Here is a 24,825-nt window from a genome sequence, read left to right on the forward strand (position 1 = left end):
AATCAAGGATTCAGTAACCTCACCTGGAATAGAGGCAACAGGTGCTGCCCTGGAGTAAGGTCTGAAGGGGAACTCGTCGGTGAGGGCTTAGTAGTCAGGCTTTTCCCATGGGACCCTGGCAGGCAGAGCCTGAAAAAGCATCATGGATCCATCCTTCAAAGGGCCCATCATAAGGGTCTGGTGCACTGTGGCTTGGTGCCTTTGTGGATTAATGCCCAGCTACCAAAGCTGACTCTAGGGATGTTGAATGTGACTTCTGCTGGGGGGTAGGGGGGCTTGAAGGAGCCCAAAGGTTAATTGATTGCATAGTTGTGTCATCAAATCTATGACCATATGTCTTGGACTAATTTTGGCATCAAGATACTCTAGACACACTATGCAAAAATGCAGTATTATACTGATTTGGTTTTGCAACTCACATACATAATCATCCTTTTCACATTTTAATGGGTACCTTCTTATCTTCATTAGCAAAACTTACAGCCAGACCCCATCAAACTTTTTTTTTTCTGTTTCACTTTAATGCACTTTAATCTACAGGAACACTCTCAGCAGTTTTCCCAAATGCGTCTCTGGCACATTATCCCTCAATTAGTCTCCATCTTATGTGGTGGCTAGTTTGATTATATAATACCTAAAACAATAAGGTGCAATTAAAAATATTTAGGCTGCCTTGATTAAAATATTGTTGCATCAATAAAGGAGTAAAAAGGTAAAAAGATTATGAAGTCCCTGACTTTATACTGTGAGGATCCTGTAGGCCACAAAGGAGTGCTTTTCCAGGTAAGTCCACAAGTGTTGACTGCTTTTTTTATTCTAAATGGCAAAATATAAATAGTACCCTGCCGCTGCCCATACGACATCTCCAAAATAATAAAATGAGTCCACCATCGACATCCCTACTTCTTGCCTTTTCTTCTACTTCATTTTATATTCTCACCCTGTTGTGGTCTTCCTTACTGACCCATATTCCTACTGATCCTTGTCAGGATTGCAAACTATAAAAGTACCCACATAAATAATTTTGTTTTATAATTGTGTCTTTCATTTTTCTATTCTTTAATATGTAAAGCACTTTGAGCTACTGTTTGTATGAAAATGTGCTATATAAATAAATGTTGTTGTTGTTGTTGATAAGTGTAAATCCTTAAAAGCCACATGCAATGGCACCATGCTTTGCCACTTCTTTATATTGGAGGTATTTCTGCAATACACAAAGTGCTTATGGCATTATTACATGGGTCTTCTTTGTAGCACTCAGCTGGCTTCCTGTGCTTCAAATGTCTGTGACGTGTCTTGATGCAAGGCTGGCTGTGAGGAATGGATCCCTGAGAAAAGCACTTTTTATGAGGGTACAGGACAGTTGAGTGACAGGGATAAGGAATAGTGCTCTTATGCACAACTGGCTGAGCCGTTTAAGACTTGCACACAAACCATAATTCTTACAGTGAAAACAAGATGATGGTGCTGATACTTCCTATTTATAGGGTGTAGCTGGTTGATAATTTGAGGGCTCTAATATTTAAATAACCACTGCAAAGGTGTTTTTTTTTATGTTGGTGTTTGTTCTCACTGTGGCCATTACCATAATAAAAAAATGTATAAAAAATGCACAAATAAATGTGCATGTGATTACATCTTGCCTGAAGAAGGGGCCTGAGTTGCCTCGAAAGCTTGCATATTGTAATCTTTTCAGTTAGCCAATAAAAGGTGTCATTTTGCTTGGCTTTTCTCTACATGTGAAACTCAGAACACTGCTGTGGGTAGTGACCGAAAGAACCAGATCACATATATAAGCAGCAGAAATGAGTTTCCTTTGCATAACGTCTTGGGTCAGCCTTTGAGATAGCATGCTCCTCCAAATGGAAAGGAGACAGTTGAGATGGTTTAAGCATCTGAATAGGATGCCTCCCTTGGACGGTGTTTTTTAGGCATGTCCCGCAGGAAAGAGAACTCAGCACAGACCCCGGACACGCTGAAAAGATTATATTTTTTATCTGGCCTGGGGATGCCTCGGTATATCTAGAAAGAAGCTGAAAAGGGATTGTGTGAGCATCACTGCCTAGACAACTTCCTCCTGAGACTCAGACCCAGACCTGAATATAAGTCAAAAAATGGATGGATGGACAGCATTTATCAGTATTCAGAACAAGCCTGTTCTGTCTGAATAAAAGTTTAAAGGGATAACTTTTTGTGAAAACAGAATGTTAATAGTCTCATTGGTAGTGTTTTGTACATCATATATGCAAGGAAAAGTAGCCCAGAAAATTTTTAACCAACATTTTTAACTTTGTAATGGCCAGTGCAATTTTCTGTGCTGTGCTGGGCTAGTAACAATACTTCAAGAGAGGCCCACTGAATCAACAAGCTAATTAAAAGAGCAGACTCAGTTATGGGATACACTCTGGACCCTCCAGAGGTGGTAGCAAAGGAAAGAATTAAAACAAAAGTGAGTGCCATTATGAACAATACTAAACATCCACTTTCGGACACATAACTCTGTGTACTTTCAGCCAACAAATCATTCAGCAGTAGTGTGTCAAGAAAAGTGACTGGGGATCCTTTAAACCAACAGCAATAGGCTTGCATTGTGCATCACTAGGACTGGGACTGCCAAATCAGAAGTTTTCTTTTCTTTTTATATTTACTTTCTTTTTAGTCATTCTGGTGTGTGTCCAGACCATAGTGTGTGCGTGTATATAATGTATATGTATTTATCTATTTATTTATGTATTTGTTTATTTAAAAAGATTCTGTAATTAGCCAAATTTTCCCTGGGGACAAATAATGTTTTATCTATCTATCATTTAATATATATTAAAATGAATAACTCTTTCAAGAGAAAAAGCCTGATATTAATTATTGCTTTAAATGAAATTCATAACATGTAGTATGTGCAAATAGTTTTGATCTACCCAACTGCCTGACAGCTAGTCAAAGATGCTTTTAAATTTAACTAAAAACTCCATACTGAGACGTGTACTTAATGATGGAACTGATAAACAAGACCATTTTGTCTTCGATGTCGATATTTAAAACTTGCAACACCTAAGGTATACCAGTCTAAGGTGCCTTCTTTGTGAGGTTTACGCTCCTCAAATTAGTGCAGGTATCTTGAGAAAGTCTAAACTACCAATTTTCATACTCAGTGCTTAGGACCCCACATGGCTGTAAGATTTTGTTCCAACCAATTTCACAGTGAGTCATTTTACCTCTGACCTCTTTTTCTCTTCTCTTATTCATAATTTAGAAAACCATACCAGTGTTTTACACGTGTAAAACATTTTAAACATCTTAAAAATGAAGTAAAAAACAAACAAAAAAATAACATTCCCATGTAAAATATATAAAGGCACTGCATATTCTAATAAAAAATAGCAAACTTAGTTTCATAATTGCTGCATTGATTCAAAAACAGATATTGGGAAATAGAAGCCTGTCTAAAAACCTGCAGCCCACATTGGGTTCCCAGCTCTGAGTTTCAGAATCACCAGTCTAAATAAGCGCTGTAACATTACCCAAACTGCTCCATTAACATCACCAATAGGGATGATGACAATCTTGCTGCTACTGCTGCAGAAATGGGCCTGATATTCTCCCAGAAGAACCAAACTGAGTAGCTACATTAAAAAATGCATGGATAAAACAACAAACTAAATATGGATATCTCTGGAATGTAAACCTCAACAAATATGGTGATATTTCATACAGACTAATCTACACAACAAATAAAATTTAAAACAAAAGAATACACATCTACAGTATTTTAATCAGCCATAGTACAAGCTAAATGAACATGAAAAAACCTGTTTCTATAATTAGTCAATGATAAATTTAAATGTGCACTCAGCATTGTCTTTCTATTACATTACAAAACATTGCAGAAGTATCTATTCAAAATCGTTTCATTTTTGTTAACCTTAATTTTTATTTTAAGCTTCTGCCTTCAACAGTTTTGAAGTTAAACTTGCAACCTGCAGCAGATCAGCCCAGCAAGAGAGCACAAACATAAAGCAGATATACTCTGAAAAAATGTTTGATTACTTCGTATGATTTTTTTTAATAGCTTTTTGGGTGCTGAATTAATTAAATCAATTATTCTCCATCACATAACATTTTTTACAAAACATTCTGAGGCAGTCAATTTTATATGTTCTACTGCACTATAAGTATTTAAATATCAGTATTTTATTTTAATTAAAGTTTGTTTGAATTTCATATTTTCTCATATTAAAATCTATGTTTCAAGCAAAACTGCCATTTTATTCAATAATAAGGTAAAAATACAGCTGAAAGTTCTGTGTATTTTACTATGTCAGGAGTTAGGGCATACATAATTCCCATGTTTTTCTCTGTGAGTGGAACAGTACAATCTAAAATTTATATCTGGTTCTGAAAATAATGGCCAGTTAGAAAAAAGATGCTAAGAACATCATCAGACCTACAGTAGCTTGATGGCTTCAGATAAAGTGCTGCTGCCACTGCTGTATATTAGATTTGATTTAATGAATGCAGTTTGTCAAAGCTCTATTAAAAGATGGAGCCTGTTTTATTAATTTATATATTTGTAGCAAAGGCTTCCAGGTTTATCAGAGTTGAAACTGAAAGAGGGTATTTTTGCTAGACATGATATTAGAAAACTGAATCTGAACAAGAATCTTATGGTGCAATTAGCAACCTGGAGCAAGAGGCCCGAATATCACTGAAATGTTTTTAGGTAACAATAAAATTCCAAACTACAGTATAAAGAAATTGTGAAAAACATATTAGTTAAGTTTAAGGAGCTCTGTTGCAACATGAGTCTCAAAGTTCACTTTTTGGATTCAAAATTATAACTTTTCCCTGAATATCTTGGTGAGTGAAGAGAAAGATTAAAGATTCCATCAGGGAACCAAGTAGACCGAAATAGGGTACCAGGGACTTCAGTATGATGGCAGACTACAGGTAAATGATTTATACAGACACACCAGAAAAACTATACAAACAAGGGGCCATCAAATTAAATTCTGGATCATAAAGACAAGGAAGTGTCAAAATCTAGAGAAGTTACATGTAAGTCAATGAATATGTATTTCCTTTACATGTATGTTTAAAAAAATATGACTTGATATTTTAATGTTAAATTGATTTAGGACACTGTTTACTTGAATAAATTACTTTTTATTTCAATTTTGTAATTAAATGTGACTAATAAAAACATTTGATTGTATTCATTAATACAAATAAAAATAATAATTGCAAACAATGTTTTAAGTGTATAATTTGGTAACCCTGAGAATTCCTACAGGCTTAAGATTGCCTACGTTTACTTTTAGCAGTTTGCTCTGGGCTATGTTGCGGTTCTATTAAATGCTAAAAGATAACATGTGACAACACCTAAAAGAAACTTATCGATACGGGGTGGGGATCGATTTGTTCTTAACTCAATTTTACTTTTTGTAAAAAATTGATTGATTTGTATTGATTGCAATAAAATTAATAAAACTTCAAAAAAAAAACAACTTATCGATAGATACCAGCAAATATAATTATTTCACTTATTTTCTATCCAAAATAGAATTGACTCTCCCAGTTTCTGTTCACACTAGGGCTGCAATTTTTTTTTATTACAGTAATAATAATTGTGTGAAGCAATGGCAATAAATCGGTGAATATCTGCAGATTTGCCTTGACATTTTATTTTTGTGTCGCGCATTTTGCATCTCGGGAAGTCTAACCTAATGAAATGACAAGCGTGTCTAATTCAGGAAACTATACTGTATATTTCAAGTATGAAAGCAAACAACGCTTTACACAGCCAGGCGGCGTTGTTGAGATACTGGGCGTTTTACCTTCATCTTCAAATAATAATATTAAACGAAAAGTCTTTGTTTTTTTTAACCAATTTTGTTCCTGAAACATATCTTAGTTATTGAGTACAAAACATTCTGTGTTCTCCAGGTGTATAATGGCTTACTTTTTTTACCTTCTCAATAACAGCACACTTCCGACCACAGGTTAGTGTTACATATGGCGGTAGAACGCGATCGTGAGCTGCGCTCCCTTTGCAGGCCAATAGAGTGACAGGCAGAGCAGACTACGGAAAGTGACAAAGTTCAAGAAACACCGAGCGCCGGAATTCTGTATTAATAGGAACGCTTAGTAAGTGTTATCAGTTATTTTGGAGACTGTTTACAAAATTGCTAAAATACCTGTTGTAAAAAACTATAATATAGAATTTATTTCTAAATGTATTATCTTTGCAATCGAGAACACCAGTAACGAGAGGGTCTTTAATAATACATAAAACAACATTCCTCTCCTCATATAAATTATTTATGTATTTATGGTAAAGTACTGCGTATTTTACTATTATTGTATACGGCTGACGCTTAAGCGATTTACAAAATCAAATTATATAAGACATTTTTATATTTTTATGGATGGAACGCAAGCATGTAAAGTGGCTTAACTATAGTCATGTAATTAAATATATAGTACTTTATCCACTACCTCACGCTCCCAGTTTATACAGCAGCCACTTAGACCTTCATAGATAATTGCAATACTTATTAGCCTCACAGTTGAACAGGTTGAATTAATACATTTTTTTAATTATTTCAGAAAAAGTCCAAAATCTGATTTCGCAACATTTTGATTTTTAAATGCTCAGATGTTAAAGGAGTGCTGTATGCCATTAATGCCATTTTTTAAAAAAGTGTTAGGATGGAAAGAAAATAGTTGATAACAACCATGTCCAGTGAGGTAGACTGCAGTCTAATTATGTTCATTGCTTTCATTGTGTCTCTTTGGTAATAATTTTATTGATCATTAATATTGACAGTATCCATCCATTTATTTTTCAGTCAGCTTGTCCATTTCAGAGTTAGAACATACAGATGCCCATCTTTTCAGTATCAGGAAGAATGCCAATACAAACAGAACAGCAACATGCAAACTCCACAGTGAAACTATATGCAAGATGTAGAACCAGACTGCTGGATCCTTGAGGCAACAGGGCTAATCATGTGTCAATTTATTGTCTTACTTATAAAACCTTTTAATAAAAGTATGTTTTATTATTCGTTTATTTTTCCTTAAATTGTACTGAGACTTGAAAATGACCAAACAAGGCAAAAAAAATTACCTGAATATTTCAGTCTGTTTATTCTAGTATAAAAAAAATGTTAAAACCATTAATTGGAAGAATTTTAAACCAAAATATGAAGGCCTATAACTCTGGCAGCCTTAATCAGGTGCTCAAGGCAGTTGCTGACAGATTAGCTACAGCCGTTAACACCAGCAAACATCAACACCCTCTAGGATAACCATTGCTTTTGTCAAGGCTAAAGAACAAACACGCTTCCAGTAATACACATTAGTCTGCTATCCACAGCTTCTAACTGGCAGCTCAAAGTGAACCTGTGCAAAAGACTGAGATTTCCAGGGCACAACAGTGTAACAACTTTACTTCCAGACATGATCATCTTTTCAGAAGCTGTCAAGCAACTGATCATGCCAGGACTCACAGTACCCTGAAAAGAGTGCATTGAGGAAGCAAATGAAAGAAAGCATGTCAAGTACCAGGAACTGGTAGAGATGTATCAGAATCAAGGCAGGCCGACTCACTGTGAGCTAATAGAGGTGGGCTGTTGGAGATTTACAGGACATTTACTCTGCAGAGCATTCAACCTGCTGCCTACTATGGTGGCTGCAAAGAGGACAGCCATAAAATCCATGTTGGAAGGTGCAGAGAAAGCCACTACATGTGTTTGGATTAAGAGGACAGTTTTGTGGGCCATTGCTGCTGCAGTGCAGGTTGAGTCTGATCAACTCCAGCTTGGTCACCTGGGTGATGGTTAATGATGCTGAAAGACCCAAAACACCCAATGATCCCAGCTAACATCAATGATGATGCATTACAGCACATTCAGATTATGTATCTTGAACTTTGAATCTAAAAATATATAATTAAAGTACACGTTCTGATACCCTGAGAGTTGTAGCCAGCATGACTTGTAAATGTAAAAAGTCAGCTAAATGTGACTAACTTTTTCCCAGATAACAGATCAAGGTTTTTACTCAGAAAAACAAAGAAATTTCTCTTCTCAGTTGCCTAAATAGCAACAAAATTAAAAACCACATAGAAACAATTCTGAAGTTTTAATTTTTTTTTAAATAGCTCTTTGATAAAGCAATCTTATACAGATTTTATATATAACTATACATTATACTTATGAAAACACTCTCTATGGTCTAAATTCTTTTCTACCTGCAATTTTTTTTAGTAATATGGTACAGGTTACTAAAGAATTTCTACAGTGTTTTGTGTGGGTCTTCAAGATGATCTTTCTTCCTAATTTAATGAGGGTGAGGACTGATCTTAGATGGCTGTCCTTGGCTGAGACGTTTCCCAGTTTTTTCATCATCACCCTCTTGGCAGATGCTTGTCATTCATCTCAGATCCAGTGATTTTGACTGCCTGGCTGTTAACCTGCAGGGGTTTTTCAAATTTTGCTTTGTCAGGCCACAAAACTAGTCAATGAACATGAAAGTGATGACAAATCACATGTGATAAAAGGGCAGCAGAATGTTCTTATCCACTTTGATCAGTCTGAGTCTAAGGTGAAAAATTAAGTGTTAATTGCATTTAGGTGAATGTTTAAATTAGTATTGCAATTAAGAATATAATAGATACAACTTGGTAATTTCAGCTATTTATCATTATTTCTCCTGTAACTCTTCTTAGAACTATAACAGTTGAAAACACATTTCTGACTTTTAGTTAAAGACCATTTCTTTAGTGTTTTGTACATTCAAAAAACATGGTTCTTTTTGCATCAGATCACTATACAGTTCACTTGAGTTAAGTAATGACTTTCATGCTCCCCAGGCATGTTTCCTATTACTATTCTGTAATTTACACATCTGAAAATGTAAGAAAGGTCCGTTTTTGTATCTCAGGTCACTGGTGTGCAGTGTAAATAATGAGGGAGACAGAACACAACCTTGAGAGGCCTATACGTTTCACTGAATGCCATTTGAAAAGATACAGATACAGTGATGAAATATATAGGATAATCACCTAGTATGTAAGGAATGATAGTATTAAACACAAAAGAGAAACGCAGAATTTGTGGTCTGACATAGGAACTGTGTTTACCATGGCAGAGTAGATATAATGCAATATGTCCCATACACTTCTGTTTGCATAGTAAACAAATTATTGTTATCTTGAAAGAGCTAATCTTCATCACCTACAAAACAAGAAAAAGTTTTAAGTAAAGGAACAGTCACTTAGCTTAGCTTAGCTTATTTGATCCTGTTCACCTTGGAACTAGGAAAAACTGAAATATCCAGAGATGTAGGCTCCATACAGACAGTACCTGGAACCCAAATTTGTACTCAGGGTTCAACTAAACCTCCTATGAAGAATAAAAAATTTGGACGGCGTTTTCCCTCGCCCAGACTCGGGTCACCGGGGCCCCCCTCTGGAGCCAGGCCTGGAGGTGGGGCTCAATGGCGGGCACCTGGTGGCCAGGCCTGTACCCATGGGGCTCGGCCAGGCACAGCCCGAAGAGGCAACGTGGCTCCCCCTTCCCATGGGCTCACCACCTATGGGAGGGGTTAAGGAGGTTGGGTGCAGTGTGAGTTGGGTGGTGGCTGAAGGCGGGGACCTTGGCGGTCCGATCCTCAGCTACAGAAGCTGGCTCTTGGGGTGTGGAATTTCACCTCTCTGAAGGGGAAGGAGCCTGAGCTAGTGCGCGAGATCGAGAGGTTCCGGCTAGTTATAGTCGGGCTCACCTTGACGCACAGCTTGGACTCTGGAACCAATCTCCTTGAGAAGGGCTGGACTCTCTACCACTCTGGAGTTGCCCCCGGTGAGAGGCACTGAGCGGGTGTGGGCATACTTATTGCCCCCAACTTGGAGCCTGTTCATTGGGGTTTACCCCGGTGGACAAGAGGGTAGCCTGCCTCCGCATTTGGGTGGGGGGACTGGTCCTAACTGTTGTTTGTGCGTATGCGCGGAGTACCCACCCTTTTTGGAGTACCTGGAAGGGGTGCTAGAGGGCATACCTTCTGGGGTCTCCCTTGTTCTGCTGGGAGACTTCAATGCTCATGTGGGCAATGACAGTGAGACCTGGAAGGGCGTGATTGGGAGGAATGGCCCCCCCGATCTGAACCCAAGCGAAGTTTAGTTATTGGACTTCTGTGCTCGTCACGGATTGTCCATAACGAACACCATGTTCAAGCATAGGGGTGTTCATATGTGCACTTGACACCTGGACACCCTAGGCCTCAGTTTATTGATCAATTTGTCGTCGGACTTGCGGCCACATGTCTTGGACACTCAGGTAAAGAGAGGGGCAGAGCTGTCAACTGATCACCACCTGGTGGTGAGTAGGCTTCAATGGTGGGGAAGGATGCCGGGCAGGCCTGGTAGGCCCAAACGTGTTGTGAGGGTCTGCTGGGAACGTCTGGCAGAGTCCCTTGTCAGAAGTAGCTTCAACTCCCACCTCCAGCAGAACTTCGACCACGTCCCGAGGGAGGTGGGGGACATTGAGTCCGAATGGGCCATGTTCTTTGCCTCTATTGTTGAGGCAGCTGACCGGAGCTGTAGCTATGTGATCGGTGCATGTCGTGGCGCAATCCCCGAACCCGTCGGTGGACACCGGCGGTGAGGGATGCCGTAAAGCTGAAGAAGGAGTCCTACAGGACCCTTTGATCCTGTGGGACTCCAGAGGCAGCTAATAGATACCGGCAGGCCAAACAGAATGTGGCTTTGATGGTTGCTGAGGCAAAAACTCGGGCATGGGAGGAGTTTGAGGAGGCCATGGAAAACGACTTTTGGACGCCTTCAAGGAGATTCTGGTCTACCATCCAGCATCTCAGGAGGGGGAAGCAGTGCAGTGTGAACACTGTATATGGTGGAGATGGTGACCTCGACTTGGGACGTTGTGGGTCGGTGGGGGGAGTACTTCGAAGACCTCCTCAATCCCACTAACATACCTTCCAATGAGGAAACATAGCCTGGGGACATGGAGGTGGGCTCCCCCATCTCTGGGACTGAGGTCACCGAGGTGGTCAAAAAACTCCTTGGTGGCAGGGCCCCGGGGGGGATGAGATACACCCAGAGTTCCTTAAGGCTCTAGATTTTGTAGGACTGTCTTGGTTGACACATCTCTGCAACATCGCATGGACATCAGGGACAGTGCCTCTGGATCAGCAGACCAGGGTGGTAGTCCCCCTCTTTAAGAAAGGGGACCGGAGGGTGTGTTCCAACTACAGAGGGATCACAATCCTCAGCCTCCCTGGAAAAGTCTATTCGGGGGTCCTGGAGAGGAGGGTACATCGGATAGTCGAACCTCAGTTTCAGGAGGAACAGTGTGGTTTTCGTCCTGGTCGCGGAACAGTAGACCAGCTCTACACCCTTAGCAGGGTCCTGGAGGGTGCATGGGAGTTTGCCCAACCAGTCTACATGTGTTTTGTGGACTTGGAAATGGCATTCGACCATGTCCCTCGGGGAATCCTGTCGGGGGTGCTTCAGGGGTATGGGGTACCAGACCCTCTGATAAGGGCTGTTCGATCCCTGTACAACCAGTGTCAGAGCTTGGTCCGCATTGCCGGCAGTAAGTCAAACCCGTTTCTAGTAAGAGTTGGACTCCACCAAGGCTGCCCTTTGTCACAGATTCTGTTCATAACTTTTATGGACAGAATTTCTAGGCGCAGCCAGGGTGTTGAGGGGGGTCCGGTTTGATGGACTCACGATTGGGTCACTGCTTTTTGCAAATGATGTTGTCCTGTTTGCTTCATCAGGCCGTGATCTTCAGCTCTCTCTGGATCGGTTCACAGCTGAGTGTGAGGTGGCTGGGATGGGAATCAGCACCTCCAAATTCGAGACCATGGTCCTCAGCCAGAAAAGGGTAGAGTGCCCTTTCAGGGTTGGGAGCGAGAAACTGCCCCAAGTGGAGGAGTTCAAGTATCTCGGGGTCTTGTTCACGAGTGAGGGAAGAATGGAGCGTGAAATCGGCAGGCGAATTGGTGCGGTGTCCGCAGTGATGCGGGCTCTGCATCGGTCTCTCATGGTGAAAAAGGAGCTGAGCTGTAAGGCAAAGCTCTCAATTTACCAGTCGATCTATGTTCCTACCATTATCTATGGTCATGAGCTATGGGTAGTGACTGAAAGAATGAGATCACAAATACAAGCAGCTGAAATGAGTTTCCTCCGCAGGGTGTCTGAGCTTTCCCTTAAAGATAGGGTGAGAAGTTTAGTCATCCGGGAGGGGCTCAGAGTAGAGCTGCTGCTCTTCCACATCGAGAGGAGTCAGATGAGGTGCCTCGGGCATCTGATCAAGATATCTCCTGGATGCCTCCCTGGGGAGGTGTTCCAGGCACGTCTAACCATGAGGAGGCCCCAGGGATGACCCAGGACATGCTGGAGGGACTATGTCTCCTGGCTGGCCTGGGAACGCCTCGGGATTCCCCCGGAAGAGCTAGAAGAAGTGGCTGGAGAGAGGGAAGTCTGGGCATCTCTGCTCAAGCTGCTGCCCCCGCAACCCGATCTCGGATAAGCAGAAGAGGATGGATGGATGGATGGTTCTGGCCTATGAGGCAGCAGAACTAATCACTGCTCCTTTGCTCTGAAGAGCACTACAATGACCTGCTCATTCCTTACTGAAGAACTTAATGTAAAGTAGCAGCTTGCTTACTTAATATTACACTTGTTTGGTTACCTAATACTTAGGTTGTTTGAATATTTTATCCTGATACTTTTTAAAAGTAGTCAAAATTTCTGCTTCAGTTATGTGACTCAGTAGTTTGCTCCAAACGGATTCTCACATTCCTAAAGTGTATAAAAAGTTCTTGGCTTGTGACTTAAATGTCCTTTCCCTTAATTTCCAGTGGTGTCCTTAACCACCTGATTCATTGTTTATTTCAAAGAAGCCTGCTGGATCAACTTTTTCAGTGTCTTTAAGACTTATGAAGGCCAGTAACCCCATCTAGCCTTCTTGGCTCAGGATTAACAAGATTAATTTTCCTTATCATATCAGAGCATTACGTGCCTTTTAGTTCTTGGATGCACTTATTTTCTCTTTTCTGCACATCCTGTAGTGTTGCTATGTCCATTTTGTTGTGTGGTCACCAGAACTGCACACAGCACTCCACATGTGATCTCACTAGCAACTTATAAAGTGTATGATGTCCTTTGGTTAATAGTCAACGTTTTATTTGCATTCAGATTGCTTTTGCATATTGCCTAGGCAATTAGAATGTTTCCTAAATATAAAACTTTCAATCATTTTTATTGCTTACTCTAGGCCAGGATTGCCCATTTTACATTTATAATTAATGTTAGTTTTGCATACATGGATCACTTTACACTTTTTTACATTTACCTGATTTTTTAGTTGTTTTGAAATTGTCCACATTATTTTCATAGTATCTATTATCTCTCACTTCACTTTTATTGTCACATCACTTAACACGGATGTACAAGTGAGTGAAAAACATGTGTGAAAGGCCCACAGTAGTACAGCTATAATAGCACAATACAGTAATTCACTTATACATGTAATGATACATTTAAATATGAATTCATTAATCACACACTTTGCAAAAATAAACACATTTCATAAGTAAACACTTAGACATACATAACTTTCTACTCTATACAATAGACACTAACAACACAAAAAGATGTGGTGCAATGGAATGCATGAACAATGTATCATCAGCATGGATGTGTGCTTTATGGGACATGGTGTTGATAAGGGTAAGTGCCAGTCACTGTACAAAGTTCAGCATCATTTTTTTTACTTAAGGAATTTAGAAACATTTAGATCTCTTATAACTTTGGAAGATGCTGACAGATTACTTCACACTTTGTTTTTAGTTGACTAGATTACTGTAACACACAGGACTACCCAAGAAATGTATCAATTAGTTGCACCTAGTGCAGAATGCAGCTGCCATAATATTAACTAGGAAAAGAAAATCCGAGCACATCTCTCCAGTTTTGATGTTACTAATGGTTACCTGTGCCATTCAGAATTGACTTCAAAATAGTGCTAATGGTTTACAAAATCTTAAATAATCTCACTCCGTCCTATATTTTGAAATGCCTGTCACCTTACACTCCAAATTATAACCTTAAATCTTCAAATGAGTGTCTGCTTATAATTCCAAGAGCTAAACTTGGTGAGACATCCTTCTACTGTTATACACTTAAAATCTGGAATAGTTTACCGATAGAAATTTGCCAGGTTAATACATTTTACAAAAACTGCTTAAAACCCATTATTATAACATGGCTTTCTCATAGCTACATTTTAGTGTACCTCTGATTAACCATATATGCATTGAATTATCATTTTCTCCATGGCTCTGAAATCTATATTAATCCTTACTTTTTGTTCTGTGCCACTACCTGATCAAGGCAACTTGCAGTCCCTACATTGATGGATTGAAGGCAGTATAGAAGATGTTCACATGACCATCATAATCATGTGAAGTATGAAAACCATAAGGACTGATTTAGATCATTTATGTTAGATAGAATGCCCAGAAGAGGCTGGGTGGTCTTGTTACCCCTGCAGATTTTCTTTTTCTAATCCATCTGGAGTTTTTTTTGTTTGTTTGTTTTTTCTGTCTTCCCAGCCATCAGACCTTACTTTATTCTTTGTTTATTAGTATTGCTTAATCTTATTTTTGTACTTTGAGCTGCACAATTTGCATGAAAACGTACTATATAAATAAATGTTGTTGTTGTTGATAGTAGAAGTTGTTCCGGAGGCTGCTGGTGCAGGACCTGTTGCTACAGTGTTGTCTGCCTGAAATATGCCTTAAAAGAAAAATGCATTGTTGAGCCTTTTTGGTGTGAACAGTCCATGTGAGGTCTTTGGTGATATGTACACCAAGGAACTTAAAATCTATCTCCATAGTAGTCCCATTGATGGTGAGAAGAGAGTGTACGCCTCCTTGCTTTCTGACGTCCACTATTATTTCCTCATTTCTGGCTAAATTGAGGGAGAGGCAGTTTTCCTTACACCAGTAGGTCAGGGCTCTAATTTATATTAGTGTAATCTGTAAATTTCACCAGTTTACTAACTATATAAGAACCATGGCATTTACATAAATAGAAACAGTAACAGTCTGAGCATAGATCCCTGAGTAGATGCAAGGGAAGTGACTGAAGTGGGGTCCATGTGGTTTACATCCTAATACTTCAGCCACAACATCTCATTCCCTAAAAATAAATTTGTTCCTAACATGGTTTTGAACTTGCACCTTTTGCTTATACCTTATCATCTCCACACTATTTAAACTTATAAAGCATTTGTAAATGTACCCTAGCTTTGTGGACTCTATGTAATTTTTATGGTTCTGCCAGTTTTTTTTAGTTATATGGCATTTGCAATCTTTGAACTGTAACATTTTATAATCTCTAAATTTTTTCAGTAGAACTAAACTACAAAAAATAAACAATTCTTATTCTTGGCCTGCATGCCAAGATAGTGATTAGTGTATCCTGCACTTAGTGGCTGTTTGTGTGGGTTCTCCATAATTTTTCTATGTTGGTGTGGGTTTTTCTTTCAGGTACAGGTTCAGATGTGTGTATGTTTTGCTAATTGGCCCAGTCTGAATATGACTGCATGAGAGTAAGCCCTGCAATGGATTGGTAGTCTGTCCAGGGCTTGCTCCTTGCCTTGAGATAATGTCCAGATAGGCTCCAGCCTCCCACAAGCCTCAGTTGGATTAAGCATATTTGAGAATGTTACATTATATATTATTGACCTCATTTTGTTTTTCTTTGTTCCTTCTTGGCTATTCTCTTGCTGCTTGCATACAAATGTTTGCATTATTACAAACGTATAAATACTGGAGGTGTGATGGCTCAGTAGTAGTGCCACTGCCTCATGATAAGGAGACCTGAATGGTTTGCATGTTCTCTTTGACTCCACATGGGCTTCCTTCAGGGTGCTCCAGTTTCCTCTCACAGTCCAAAGACATGCAGATTAGATAATTTGCCATTGCTAAATTGGCAATAGTGTGTACATTGGTGTGTCTGTGTGTTCACCCTGTAATGAACTGACAACCTATCCAGGTCTTCCTCCTGTCTTGTGTCCAGTTCTTGCTGGGATAGACTCCAGCTGCCAGGTGACCCTGTCCTGGATAAGTGGATTAAGGGAATAGAAGAATATATTGGTTGTAATTTGGTTAAGTTGTTTTCCACTTTTATTATTCATCTCTCTTGGTTTCATAAGCATCCTTATATATAATTTGATACTATCCATACAGTATGTATGGTGTTCATGTCAATACCCCGTATGTATGGTGTTCACGTCAATACCCCGTATGTATGGTGTTCGCGTTAATACCTCGATTCAATACAAGTTAGAACCATGCAATGGGACTCTGCCTCTGTAGTTAGAACATAACATGGCAAATGCGGACGCAGTATTGCATGATTGGCTAAGAATATTCGAATGCTTCAGTGACGCTGCTGGACGGCCGAGTATAGTAAGTCAATGTTGGTTCGAGCAGATAACAGTAAGTTCGGATGGTTTTTGAAACGTTGGTTTGGTGGGGCGTACTTTCCTGGACTAACATCGTCAACTGACTTAAACCCTTTGACAGCTCCAGAACCGTAAGAAATTTAGAATGTATCGCCATTTGCTTGGTACGTCGAAATCTATCTTTGGGCAGTTCGGTTTTGACATCCGTCCTTTTGACATCTATTGGCAAACTGAGTAATGACAGCTTGGAATTAACAAAGGTCATTGTTTAAATTTTAGCAGATCTCAGATCTAAAATGACCACGCCAACATAATTATTGCTCTGACTCTAATTAGAGTCGTAAAATATGGTTTGTTTTGAAAATTTGTTTGCCAGAAAAAATCAAATGAGGTGCGCCGAAGAGCTGAGTTCACGTCTCGCAGCCTCGTTTAAACAGGAAGTTCTTCATTACATCGGCCGAAAAGGTCTATTTTAAGCACAAATCAGTGCCATGATAACAAAATAATTTCAAGAACTTAAAAAAACAAATAATTCCTTGGGCTCCCAGTCGCCATCCCAGGTAATTCTATTGGTACTGTGTGTAATTATATTGCTTGAATATTTTTTGACCTGGCTTGATTGATGTTTGTGTGGAGACTGCATTTTCTCTGTAAGGCTCATTCTTATTGTCAACAGCATGAGGCTTGATCTCACCTTCAGAGGTGGTTACCCACTCTGACAAGACTCCAACATCAACTACAATGAGTAGACCTTTGGCATTGCCATGATATGACTACAATTCTGGACCATCGTGTAGCAGAAAAGCCTTGGAAAGCAAGGTTAAGAAAAGCTGTTTTACTCTTAAATTTCATAATCCAAAAGAAAAATCAAAAAACAAGCCACAGGTTACAACAGAGGCAGTCAACAAAGAACTGGTAACAGCATCCAAAAACATTACAGTAAGGCAGAATTTCAAAAGTAAGTAAAATTCAGAAACACTTAACACCAAAATAATTGCCAGCTAAAAAACTATAGCCTTTGCGGAGGCACAAGTGGACAATCCTTCTATATAAAAGCGGTCGGGATTGTCCTTCCGTCCCGTGAGTGCTACGCAGGCGCGGAGTTTCACACACGCCCTGTCCATTTTGAAATGCGATGGGATTTGTAGTTTCGTTTTCCAGGTAAAGATGATTTTCTACTCCAGACTGTGCGATATCTTCTTCTTCTTTCTTACTATATAAAAGCGGTCGGGATTGTCCTTCCGTCCCATGAGTGCAAAGCGTAGCGGTATTCCGCTTATCACAGACTTACTACTTGCAGCTTGCGGTACGAAGGGACATCATGTGAGCAGGGTTCTGGTGCTCCCATCGTTCCCTTGCTTTTTGTGCGCGATCGCTGGAAAAAGACAAAATTATGTCTCTGGAAATAATTAATGTTGATGGAGTACAAATGCCTCACCGCGCAGTAAATATCAGGGTTGGTTTTAAAGTTTAAATTTCATCACAAAAATAACAGAAACTACGAGTATTAAAGTAATACCGCTCAAATGCACTATAACCAAATTAATAAGTTTGCATAAAATATCAAATTGATCTACATATTGAATTGCCTTAAGAAGTGGTCAACTTAAAAGTCGGTTGCCTTAAAAGGCGGGTCAGCCTAGTGTTATAATAAAGAGTTCTAGTTTTCTGTCCATAGTGGATTGCCTGTAGCTTATTTTTAATGCTACCTCAATAAGCATCCATTCTGCATGACTAGAATAACTAAGGCATAGAAAACGAATGGTTGTTCTGCTGCTGCTTCAGATTTGTAAATTACTTATACCTTAAAGTCATTTTTAATAAAATTATGTAACTTTGTAATGAATGCTTTTAAAATCTTACCCGTTGCATTTAAACTGGTCCTAAATGTAGGTTTTTTTCAGTTTATTTTTAAAAGGCAATTCAGATCTAGCATTCTTTCAGTGTTACTTTAATTGGCATCTGTACATCTGCATGAACGAGAGTAGGTGTAAGTTTAAGTGTGCCTTGTGATGGATGTGCTCTCAAAATAGGATTATATACCTCTCTGTTCCATGCACTACTGGGATAGGCTCCTGTTATCAAACTTGAACTGGTTACAAAATGGATGGCTAGTTATCTAAAATAGAATTGCATTTTGTATTTTTGTTTTTAGGTGATTTGCCCTGCCATAGCACTTTGAAAATAATTTTATCCCAGTCTGGTGTGTGAAGTATAGCATTCAGTTACTCTAATTAGCATTTGCCTCTAAGAATAATTATGCAGTATGTTTTGTACAAACAAATCCACAGATTGTATAATAACACTGTACATGCATTTTTTATAAAAGGCTTTCCTTAACTGATCCACCAAAATGTAAAAGTCAGTATGAACTATATGTTTATAGGCCATTCACATGAGTTCATGAGAACCTACAGTACTGTTTTTGTTACAAGTTATTTTTTTTCCTTCTACCCACATCATTTGTTATTTCAATTTAGGGTTTTGGGCATATAGACTTAAAATTTTCCAGTAAATTTAGGTTGATGATATGCTGCGAAAGTAATGGAATTCAAATGTATCACCTTATCGGTTTTCCAGCTGTGCCTGGTGTTCTCTCCTATTAAAGTTAAAGCACTACATTCCCATTAAAACTGACAGCCTCAAGAATCTCCTTAATACTCTATAATAAATGATGCACTTAAGAACACTGGTTGAAAGGATATCTTCACACTAAATTCTGTGGGAGTGTAGAACAAACAACCAATGCATATACTTAAATTGGAAACCATGACAAATTTTAAAAGATATCTGGGTAAGACACAGCATTAGAACAAGTTAGCTATTATGTAACCAACTAAGCTTGAGGGACCATTGTTTTTTGATGTTTTTTTTCTGTAACATGTAAGTTTCTATGCTCTTTTGACCTTTTGATAACATTTTCCCAGCCAATTCACAATCAATCATCCAATACTATAATAATAATCTTTGCAGGTTTATTTTTGTCTGTTATTACAAAAAGTGTGCTGCCATACTATTTATGTGAGAAATATTTTTAAAAATGAGTTACCTCTTCTACCTACATAAAATATGATACAAATATAGGAACATTTTATGTCCAATTTAGGGAAATTGTATGTCACATGTACACTCTCATTCCTAGAAAAGTCGATTGTTTCTTTCAAAGTAGCTGAAGATTAAACAACAAGAGTATTTTTGTTTATTCATTTTTGTCATGCATTATTTTTTATAACTTCATCTGAAATGTTTGATTAAAAACAACAATTCTTTTTTTGCCAAAAAGCTTCCTTATAGTGAGATAACAGTTGTTTTGATTTCATCATATTGTAGCGACCGTGGTCGAGTCTTGAAGATTTTCAAGCCGATTTCACCGTGCACCTCTTCCAAGCTGTCGGCTAGCGGATTGCCAGCATTAGGCACGCAGCTGTACCCGAATTTAAGTACGAGCGCTCGTGTCCCATACACCGCACGACTACGAGCGTCTCGGTAGCACACAGCTGTACCCAGCTTCTTGAGTAGCGAGCACTCGTGTCCCATACACCGCACGACTCCGAGTGTCTCGGCATTAATTGCTTAGATGAAATCTTAGCAATGAATAACAGCTCTGTCCTGTTGTATCTCTTTATTCACAGATAGCCAGATAGCCAGAAGCAAAGCTCAAATTCATCCGCTTAACCACTGTCAAGGTCAACAACAAAACGACATTTCTTAACGCGGTATCTATTTACATTTTACAACCCCGGACGGCGATATCCCAACCCACCCCACCGGCTCGCACAAACACATATAACATTTACAACAGGAAAGACAATTACGAACTTAGTTAATCTTTACACAACAATAACTTTCACATAAATTTCCCATAAATACCCCACAACTATTTACATAATTTACCCACAAGCGTCACTCCAGCTGGACTGCTGGGTTGCTACAATATATAACAATAGGCAATATTAATGAACATTACATTATTCATATATTACAAAAAAGAACATCAATGCTTTAGTTAAAAGATCTTTTAATAAAAATAATTACATATCACTTCGGTTGTGACTCTCTTTACAATTTATTTCATTCCAACACAGTTTTGCAAACCCATTTCAGTTTTTGAATCATATGATCACATTTGATGTTTTGCCAGATTATTCACATTATTCATATTATACCCTGAAAATTATATTTGAAGATATATTTTTCCTGTTATTAAGTAAAGTTAATGGATACTCCCAGATTTCTCAATTTTTCTGGCCGGGATAGTTTAGGGCTCCTAACGCACTCTGGAGGCCACTTTAAAGGAAGGACAAGGGGAGGCCACTCCCATAGACTATTTGCTCCCTAGATACAATAGGTAACAGTTTCTCTGGGTTACGGTGCCTCTATGGATACCTGCAGGGCTGGCTGTGAATTGCAGTCCCGTTAGACAGGCCTGCTGGGCTCCATGGAAGCTGCCAGGTGGAACTGCAGGGACAGGTTGTGCCTACTTTAAGGAACTTCTGCCTGGAAGTGCTTCCAACATTCAGTGCTGTAACACCAGAAGTACTCCCGGGACTGGCATAAAAGGGCTCACACTTCACCTCAGATAGTCAGAGTCAGGAGGCAGAGGGCAAAGCTCACCTGGTAGAGAGAAAGGAGAAGAAGAAAGAAGGAGAGAAGAGAATTGTACTTGGGTAATTCTATTAACGATAAGAAATCTTGTAAAGGTATTATGAAAATAAAATTTCACTATACCTGACATTGGTGTGTATACTGTATATAAAAAGTGACTCACCTGCAACCATCTGACAAAATATTAAAATTAATTATTGGCCTTTTTTAGTCTTTCAACATGAATTTCTCTGAACTTATTACTTTTTTTTCGTAAAAACAGGTTATTTCTTTCCAAATTGCTAAAGATCATATATGATTTAAGTTATTTAACATTTAACAGCAAACTTGCCATTTATTTCTTTATTTTCATTATATTTTATTTGGATTATGACTATGTGTTACATACTGTACCTAGAAACTTGAATTTAATGGTAATCTAGAACCTGCAATCTAGGGACACCTCCCAAAGCAGGAAGTAATGAACTGAATGAGTAGACCTACTAACATACCACCCATGCTAGGTCATCATAGAAAACCAAATCAATCGAAATACCTGAAGAACACCCATGCAAGTCAGGATTTGGAATCTGCGTCTGTGAGCCTGCGCAGCACAGCTATTATTTTAGCCTCTCACCCTCCACATTATTCCTCTCTTCAAAAATCTGTATTAGTGCCTATGCCTATTTAAAGAAAATGCATCACTGTAAAATTTTATAATAGTAGTCTGCATAATACAATGTGCACAAGTGACCACTATGATTGTTCAACATCTCACTCAAGGTTAACCTCTATTTCAGGGATTGACTGTAAACCAAGGTTATTATAGTTTTGCCTTTTTATATTAGTTTTTATTTCTATATTTTTTCTGACCTTACTTGGAAATTCAGTTTAGTTTTAGTTTTCCTTCATCGTGCACTTTTAGTTTTAGTTTAGTTTTTATTTTACAAAGACATTTCTATTTTATTTATATATATATCAGTTTCAGTTTTAGTTTTAGTAATTATAGTATGGTTAAAGAGCTACTATGAAGTTTAGTTTTTGTGTTACAATGAGACAGAACAGTGCACTTAATGAGTTTGTATATAATATGAGTTTAATGTTAGTGGAAGCTTACTACACTACACGACACAGTTTAATATTTGGTTTTGTTTTTGTCTGATAAAAACAAGTATAATCAAAACCAGGTACTGAATATGAACAATTTTACACAATCTTATAATTTTTTAAATATTGTCTATGTCATTTGTGCTGAGCAAATCTGCACTGACTGATTGCACTTTTTTCTTTTCCTTTTATTGCCCAGAATGGGGCAATTGGTAATGAAATTTAGGTGAATTTTAAGGTGTGAGGGTTTTTTACTCTAAATGTCTACAACACACAACATATCCTACTCCAACGACAATGTGCTTATAATGAATGCTTTCAATATTTCATTCAAAAATCTCAAACACTGGACTTTGTTATTTTCTACCAGCCATATTGATCTCTGATTCCATCTCAGGCACAAACAATTTATAGACAGAATTGTGCACCTGCAGGCCTGGAAAGATATAAAAAAAAAATAAGAAAAGAGATTCTACTGTGTTCGAACAGTTGTGACCATGAAAATCATGGGGGTTAAGGAAGAACAGGACTCTTACGCTTGAATGAGTGTGCAGACCCTACCTAGCTGTATTGAGGGAAACAAAGAAAAACAAGCATGTAGTGTGAAGGTTAGGGGCAGTGAGACTTGAAAAACCCACCATAAGAACAGTAAACCCATAATGAGCAGGGCAAGAGCAAGTAGTAGGAGTATGGACAGGCATAAAATGACAGAGACAGCATCTGAGATTAAGAACAACATATATATTAGCTAAACTTATTTATCCAGAGCAGGATCACGGGAACCTGGAGCCTACCCAAGCAGGTTTGGATGCAAAGCAGGAAAAATACCTGTTATGCAATATGAACGATATGGCTGATGTTAAGAGCAAAAAGAATATGATATTTCAGCTATCTGATTTGAGAGAGAGAGAAACATTGAAAAAATGGGGACAGATATTTTAAAGCAAAATTCTGCTACTGGATTATTTTCACAACATCAGGTATTTTTAGCTGTTATTATGAACTAAAAAAAAAATAATAAATATAGAATAAATACAAAAACAAATTAGTATATTTAGCTTTTCACCACTTGGCAGACTCTCTCCCCCACATACCTGTAGTTCAGTTTAGACACTGCCAACTCAGGAGTTTTACAAGGTTTGTATCGCTCATTCTTAAACGATGTTTTTAAAGCAAAAGTGATTGGTCAGCAACAATATGCTCATGTATATGATCTTGTATGATGACCTTGTCAGTCTCTCGATCTGTGCCGTTTTATTTTCAAAAATCGGGAGTGGTCTCTCTTAGACTTTCTCGTGTACTCAGATATGGGGATGGATATTTGAGGAATAAACCGCAAGACATTGATTATATTATGTACATTAAAGAACCATTAACAACAAATCAAATTAATAATATATTGAACAATTATTATAAAAGTAAAGTTGAATAAATCGGACTCTGCAGCTGTATGAATAAAAAAAATCGAGTATGTGTTCAGGTAAAGTACAACTTCCGGTTGATGGATTTGGCCCAAAAGTTAATACAGATCTGCAATTGTGGTGTAACAACCACATGCCAAATTTCATCCATCGATCTAGTTGCGTTTTTGAGATATCGTGTTTATACACACACACAGACATAATTCCAAAAAACGGTATTTTCGGACTCGGGGAGTTCTAAAACTGAAATGTTACTCACTCGGGATTTTTCTGTCTATACGGTAAAGTTTTTGTTGAACAGCACATTCCGATTTCAGGCGTTTGAATTACATCTTGATACACAGGTGCAAAGAAAGGCGGCACATAAATTTGCTTTCTGTTGCACACGCTTTACACGCGTATTCAGCTCGCTCTGTCACCGCAAATGCTGTGTGAACAGCCACCCTCCGTCACCAGCCATGTGCGGGCAGCGGGCGGCTCGTGGTGGATGGCTTTCAGTTTTAGAGTTAAATGTTATAAACGTTAAAAACTAACAGCAAGAAAATTGATTCAAAAACGAAAACTAAAATTATGTTTAGTAAATGATTATATTATTTCAGTTAGTCTTTCCAGCTACTAGTTTCATTTAGTTTTTCATTTCAGTTTTGTTAATTATTTTATTTCAGTTTATGAAAATGTTTTTTTAATCATAGTTTCATTTTTCATTTTAGTTTTCGTTAACTATAATAACCTTGCTGTGAACCCTTTTCTCCAAAATATGGGTTCAAAAATGGATAGATGAATGGATACATCACAATGAGATACATCTAAACATTAATAGGTTACAATTGTAAGGATATACAAGATTTCCTTCTTATATAAAGTCAGACTGGTGTTCAGTCCAGGTTTGGTTCCTGCTTTGCATCTGATACTGTTAGAATATGCTTCAGCCATCCTTGATCTTGAACTGAATAGATGAATAGATATAATGATGGATAATTTTGTATTTTTGATAAGCTGTGCCATTGCTGCAGACACCAGTCATAACGAATACATAATTTAATTATACCAAAAACTAGCTCTACTTACTATAACAATATATACTTATGGTATATTACTACATTTACGTTTGAGTTTTAAATGGATTTAAATATTTTACTCATCTCCAAACAAAATTCCACTACTTTAAGAGAGATGTCTCTGTGTGTATTATCTGTCTTCCTATATATGCATTTGTA

General features: G+C 38.2%; 1 protein-coding gene across 1 annotated transcript in view; it reads right to left on the minus strand.

Annotated features, from left to right (window-relative positions):
* The window catches only part of LOC120525146 (protein INCA1-like), a 75,948-nt gene extending 69,872 nt beyond the window's left edge, over window positions 1-6,076 (minus strand). Inside the window, exon 1 of the mRNA XM_039747210.1 lies at window positions 5,957-6,076. The gene's annotated coding sequence lies outside the window, so the exon portion shown is untranslated. The remainder of the gene's footprint in view (window positions 1-5,956) is intronic.
* Between the last annotated feature and the right edge of the window lie 18,749 nt (window positions 6,077-24,825).

This window comes from Polypterus senegalus, chromosome 3 (assembly GCF_016835505.1).
Source record: "Polypterus senegalus isolate Bchr_013 chromosome 3, ASM1683550v1, whole genome shotgun sequence".
Lineage (NCBI taxonomy): Eukaryota > Metazoa > Chordata > Cladistia > Polypteriformes > Polypteridae > Polypterus > Polypterus senegalus.